Raw genomic sequence first — 6,870 nt, forward strand, 5'->3', positions numbered from 1 at the left:
ACCTCCGCCACCGTTCTCTGCCAGCCACCACTGATGAAGCTATCAGTGTTCCGATGGAGGGCCTTGCTACAGTCCTTCTGCTGGAACATATTCCATCCACTGGACAAGACCTCTGGCCGTGAGAATGAGAAAAATGAAATGTGGAATCAAGTAATCGAGAATTCTTCTAACAGTGAGCTAGCCGAGCTAAAATAGTAGCCCACTGACTACAACGGCTAGCCACGTCACAAATTGTTCAGGGAAGCTGACAAAACCTGCTGAAAGAGACATATTGCAATCCACACCCACGATAAATGATGCACATTCGTAATTCTTTCATTTGGAGTTGTGTTGTCGAGTAAATAGCAACACACCCAGCTGGTACTGGCTCAAGAAAAACTGTCAGCCAGAACATTTGAAACGAACATCATAATGGCTTAGAATGTAGAACGTAGTCCTCACTACAAAAGCTCCAGAGTAGAGGACAATGAAAATAATGAGTGCATACTACAACAAGACACAGGAGGGACACTACACAACCGCAGAGAGCAAAATAGGCTCTCCTCAGAAAGGATATCAGAGAGTCAAGAAACAAAACAAGGTTGATATTCAATCAATTCCTATAACTTTACCAGAAAGCCTAAAAAAAACAGTGCGTAACCAGGCAACACTGCAACGACTCCTATCCGTGAGTCCTTCACTGATCCTTGGCCACATCAAACCTCATGTTTTTCCTCAAACCATATCTCAAACCTCCCCTCTCACCCGAGTGGAGAGAAGGAGGGAACACAACTCACAATTCAATCCGAAGCTTTTACTCTGCAGGTATTGGCAGGCCTTCCATCTTAAAGTGGCTGTCATTGGCTACCAGTAGAAGCCAGGATCCAATTCAATGTTCCATGCATTCTGCCTAAGGACTACTGGAGAAAAGGCCTTTAATACCTATAGAACTAGCTCCACACTTTACCCCTGCGAGAAATACCCGTTAATACTTCGACCAATGATTCAAGGGAATGAAACATGGTGCAGAACCCGAAAACACAGGGTCCGAGACTGTGGAACACTCGATTCAAGCTTGAGATCTGGACCGGCCATCTGAAAATGGAAGTATTCATTCTTGCTTTTTAACTTAACTCCTTACAGATCAAGGGTTGTGATCCATGAATATCAGACACCGGTACTTACCTTTCCGGCTGGCTCTAACCACTCCTTCCTTTTCCGTACATAGTTTGCTCCATGAACTCCCTTTCAGTAACCAAACAGTAACACACAGTGTTTTATAAAACTAACACATTGCTAAAAAAATAGTTTCTTCTATCACTGGTGTTCGACTTTTATTAGTGTGATTAACATATACCCTTGATTTGACCGCAAACCAATATCTCCATATCACCCCTCAGTATTAGACCACATAATTAAAAAAATAACCCCTAAGAGGTACACAGGTACAAGGTTCTCTTGTACTGTTCTCCGCACGTCTCTCTCTTTCTGTTTCTCTCTCTCTCATTTATGTTCTTCTTCTCTCCACCCTCTATATTCAGTTCCCTCTCATCCTTATCTCTCCTTTTTACTTCCATCCCTGCCTCTGTCGCCTCCATCTGCTTCTTTCTCTGTTCTACCATTCGCTCCTGCTGCCCTGTCAGCCATCGCTCTCTCTCCTCCAAGTCCTTCTCTCGCTTCTCTGTCTTTCAGTCATGCTGTCCCTGCCTCCTTCTTTCTCTCTGTCTCCTGCACATTTTGCTCTCACGCATCTCTACCAATCTATTTTTCTCCCTTTCTTTTCTTCACTTAACCTTTATTTATGTTTTAGTTTATTTCTAAAGCGCACTGATACCTACAGCCTCCATGGCGCTACCCTTTCTGTCCTTCTGTCCTCCTCACCTCTAAGCCCTCCCATCTCTCCACCTTAGACCTAGCTCTGGATGTCTTCCATATCCTTCTCTCTCTCTCGCTTTCCCTCGTTGTCTCTCTTCTCTGTTTCCTTCCCTCCATCCTCTGCACCCCATGTGTTTCCCTAGTCCACCTCCCCTTTCTCCTCTGCGTCTTTCTCTGTTAGATTTACCCTTCCCTTGGGCTGTCCTCTGTGAACACCCCTCTCTCTCAAGTGTTCCTCTTCCACCCCTGTCCTTCCTGGGTTTCTCTTTCCTTCATACCCTCTCCTCTCTCCCCTCCTCTTTCCCTCATTTCTGAACTTCCCTAATGCTCTCAGCTCTCCTGTGCATCTTTCTCATCTATATCCTTCCACCATTGTGCCCTGGCTCATATCCTCTCTATTTTCCTGTATTCCCTTTCTCTCTCGACTCCCTCATCCATTCTTCCTTCCTGCTGTCCTTCTCGTCCCGTCTTTGCGCTCTCTTTTCTTCCCCTCTTTCTTCCCCTCTGTATAATTCTTCCCCTTATCTCTGACCTTCCCTCCCCCCGTCCGTCCTCTATCTCTTCCCCCCCGTCCTTCTGCAGCAGTAAAGACCCGCTGGGCCCCCTCCGTAGGACCCAGCTATGATCTCTGACAATCTTTCTTGACATAACCAGCTTAGCAGGTGGTGCCAAGCGAGGGCAAGACGCGTGTGTTTGTTAGGTGGGGGAGGGGCGGGATTGCTGGGGGTTTAAAGAGTTGAGATGCCGCACGTGGCAAAGCGGATCAGGCGTCCAATCCGTGTCTCACATTAGCGGCAAGCAGCAGCTGCGTTAAATAGGCCTATCAAGGGATTGTGACCACCCTGGGGGCGACGGGCCCCTAGTGGAAATTAATGAGCCTTATGGGATTAGCACGAAACAATCCGCACGGATAAGCGGCGCCCGGCATTCCGGTGCGTGCTCAAATAATGCAGGCGACAGCACCCATCTCTTCAAACGTCATGTAGGCCGGTGACTGAGGGCCAGTAAATCACGCAGTTACGTAACTCCTCAGAGAATCCCCGTCTCTTCCCACTGCGAGTTGGTCAGTTCCTGAATCTGGCCGACCGGTAATAAAAAAAGTGCACCTGTGCCATTTTAAGGATTTGGGGGGCCGGCCAAGACATTTTAGGAGCCCTGTAAGGAACATGTTTTGAATTTTATTACTCATTTCCTGCTAACTCAGGCTCACCAAACAATACCAAATTATATTTTAAACTTTAATAGGGCCACACCATAATAGTGGAAATCTGTTTTACCTGGGACCCCAAAAATCCCTAAGAGATGAAGTCAGAGATAGAAGAAGGAAGAGAAGGTGTAGCGTACTTTTGACCCCCCACCTTTACACTTTGCAAATGCTTAACCTAAATGTGCACTAAGCACGTTTCCTGTGTGACCTAATGACATTAATATGAAATGTTACACTGGGCACCATTATTGAAGTGCATTCACTGTAGAATTAGAGAATTCATATATAACACTGTGTGCCTCAACTCATTAAACAAGATTTACTGCTTAGATGATTGAATAGAAACCATCCTCATATATTTAGAATGTCTTTACTCCAGACACAATAATACATTTATGTAATGTGTGTACTAATGTTACACGTATATTTCACATAAAATGTAATTCTTAGCCATACTTATACATGTGTATTAAAGATTCACTGTATGCCACATGCAATATGAATAGAATGTACTGACAAGTTCTATTCATTTGTGTTTAACCGTGCACTCGTATATTAAATGTGCACCATTGATTTAATATTATAAAATTACCCTTAGTTGGCCTGTTTTTCATTCTACATAAAAGACTGTTTTCCATTTCTGATGACATGACTTATTCCTTGCAGGTATATTCACACACATTATTAGTTTGAGAATAGATTCAACATTGTATTAGCAAAAGAGAGAGAGCCTGAAAAGAAGACCTTGATGAAGGAACAGGGAGAGCCAGAGTGTTACCTATTCAGCAATGTTTCAACATGGCTTGGTTGAGTAAGTATGATGTCGTTCACATGTTTATTGTGGGATATTTCACAAATGTTTCAGCTTACAAAGTGAGAATGGAAAAGGACAACGGAAGCCCTGATGATGCAAACAGAGGGGTGGTACCTGGATGATTTTTGTGTGAATAACTGGAACTATACTGTCTGCTGCGAGAGCCAATTTTCTCGGGCTTCAGAGGTTTAGACCTCAATGCTTATTCCCTTTGATTCTTGCTGAGTTTGGCTTAGGCTAAAACTCAAAATTCTCCTGAACCAAGAAAACTCTTGGTTGAACTTCTGCAGTGGTGACACTTTCCTTTCCTTCCTTCATTTACCACACTTTTTAGTATGTTTCTTTTTTTCTGCAGTTCCCTGAATTTTGAGGCTCCTTAGAGTAATCAACCATCCTCTTAGTTTGGACTTTAACACAATTCTAGATGTACTTATGTATAGAAGAGATGACTGAAAACCCTTCTCTGAGCACCATATCTTAATGCTGATCCTATGTATTGCTGTGACTGAACTTCTTGATTGCTTAATACTGGTACACCTAACCTTCTTTAGGACGTTGGGTTCCCCAATAGTTATTCTGTATCTTTATAGCATGGTGCTGAAATTCATGTAGCTTAACTTGAATGCTCATTTATAATAAACCTTCTTAACTCTAGTCACTGATTCCGGATCCTTACTGTGTAGCCAAATGGGTTACACTGTTGACTGAAATTGTTTGATGCACTGTTAACTTCCCTTATCTCTCAGTCGGGAAAAAAATAAAAACGTACCTGCAGCCTGACAGTTTTATTAACTGCTTTATTATCATTTTATTTTACATGTATCTGCTGGTTCCAGCTGTGGGGCGCAGCTCCACTGCCATAACGAAGGAGCCGGCCCTCACATACAATGTGACTTAATGTGGAGGAGCGAATAATGTACATACGGGTGAAACTTTTGATGTGCCTACAGCACCAGTAAATCTAAATTCTAATCCCGTGGGAGAAAGTTCAGGCATGACAGCCCATTAAAATTCACTTGCTCTAAATGCCCCAGATGCATTGCCAGTTCCTGTTATAATTGATCCTGTAGTTCCTTTGTGTTACCCTGGAGCAGTAGGAAATACTACACATACTTTGGCTGTTCCTACTGGAAAGAGCACATTAGATAGCAATCCTGTTGTCTCGATAAGACTAGTTCCACAAACTCCATTGGTTCTGACACAAGAAAATACTCCATCTGCTGCAAGTGCCGACTCTACATTAAATCGGATTGCGTTTGACCCCAATGGAAGGTTTTCCTAAAGACCGCCACCTTTTTTTAATGAAGAACACAAATGTACCCCCAAGCACTAATAACAGTACCTCCAGGACAGGAATGCCTATGGGTTCGCCAAGTTCTGATATGTTCCTTTGGAATTCCTGATGTAAATCGTGGTTCCTTTAGGGGAAAGATAATTCTTAATACTCCAGTAGAACAACCGGGTGTAACTGCCCGAGAACTCAAGGATTGGTTTAAGGGTATAGATACCCTGACTGGTAGCAGAAAACGTGGAACAAGTGAGAAAGAAACTCAGATCCCAGAGAGAGAATGAACAACCGATGTGGCTCAACTGAAATTAGAATTGGAAGAGATGCTGTTGGGAATTTTTTACATGAACCACTGAAATGTCTTTTGGGTTAATGAGCTATTGTTCATATGTGAAGGCATTATTAGACATGCAGGACCAGCTCATGAACAATTGTCTGAATTGGCTCAGAGATATGAAATTGGTTTACAGAAATCTAAAGCCCTACAGAGATACTGTTTAGGCTTTAATGACAGGGATCTTGCTAACATGAGACCACCAGGAATGAAGTTACATGTCAAAAAAGGAATTGCCTGTGTTCGAAAATGGAGTGAATTGGACAGATTGGAAGGTAGATGGGCAAAGAAAAAGGAATAGAAGAAAGTACGAATAGAATTACCACCATCTGGAGCTGTGGGGTAGAGTATGAGGATATACATATGCTTCCAATGAGAGAAGTGGCTGATGGAGGTTAGGTACACATACCTTGGAGCAGTGCTGATCTTGTGTCATTCACAAATGATTTTCTGAAACTGAGAGAGAGCACAGAGGAATAGTACAGACAGGATGATCGGTTTGTAAAGATATCAAAGGTTCTGTGGAATGATTTAAACACCTTATTTGAAATTGGGTTTCCAGGTGATTTTTGGGTAGAATGTAAAGTTGGCCCGAAAAGGAGCGGTTGAGACATCTCATATCACATGCTCTTTCACCAGAAGTGATAAAAGGGCATAATCCGGTAATTACATTTTTGAAATTTAAAATATCTTCCAAAGATATTGATAGGGTCAAAATTGACAATGGACAAGAGTCCAAAGAAACAGTACATGCTTAATATGAAAGACTGTTGGAGACATTTAAGCAGTATAGTGGAAAAGAGATGATCGAGTCTAAAGACATGGAACATTTTTTATACAGGTTTGTGCATGGATTGAAACCTGAGAATATTTTTATGATTCAATAGCACTTGATTTGTTGGCAGAGTAAGCCCATTGATGAGATACTGCGATATGCAAAATATTGCAGCGATGAATTGGAAATGAAACATAAGAATTTGAAGGAGAACCTAATGGTGGCACAGATTAAAACTGCATAGCGAGGTTTGAATCAACAGTTTGTTGGGAATGCTGGTCCCATGCCGAGAGTGTATCAAAAGAGAGCTCCCATAATGCAAGGCGGTAATGGGTTTCAACCGAAAGGTAGAGGTTGTAGTTTTCCAATTGATTTGAGTACAGGGATTGATGTGCCAACTTTAAAGAAGTCTAATCCGTGCCACGTGTGCAGCAAGTTGGGGCACTGGAAGAGGGAATGTCGATTAATGTTGGTAACATGACAAATGGGATTCAGGTTCAAAATGGTGGATTTGTTTAATCTTAAGGTATTAATAATATGGCTCAGACACAGCAAGTACAGAGATAGAGAGTACCAAATTGCAATGTGCCCCAAGCAT

This window comes from Triturus cristatus, chromosome 9, assembly GCF_964204655.1.
Source record: "Triturus cristatus chromosome 9, aTriCri1.1, whole genome shotgun sequence".
NCBI classification, from domain to species: Eukaryota; Metazoa; Chordata; class Amphibia; order Caudata; family Salamandridae; genus Triturus; species Triturus cristatus.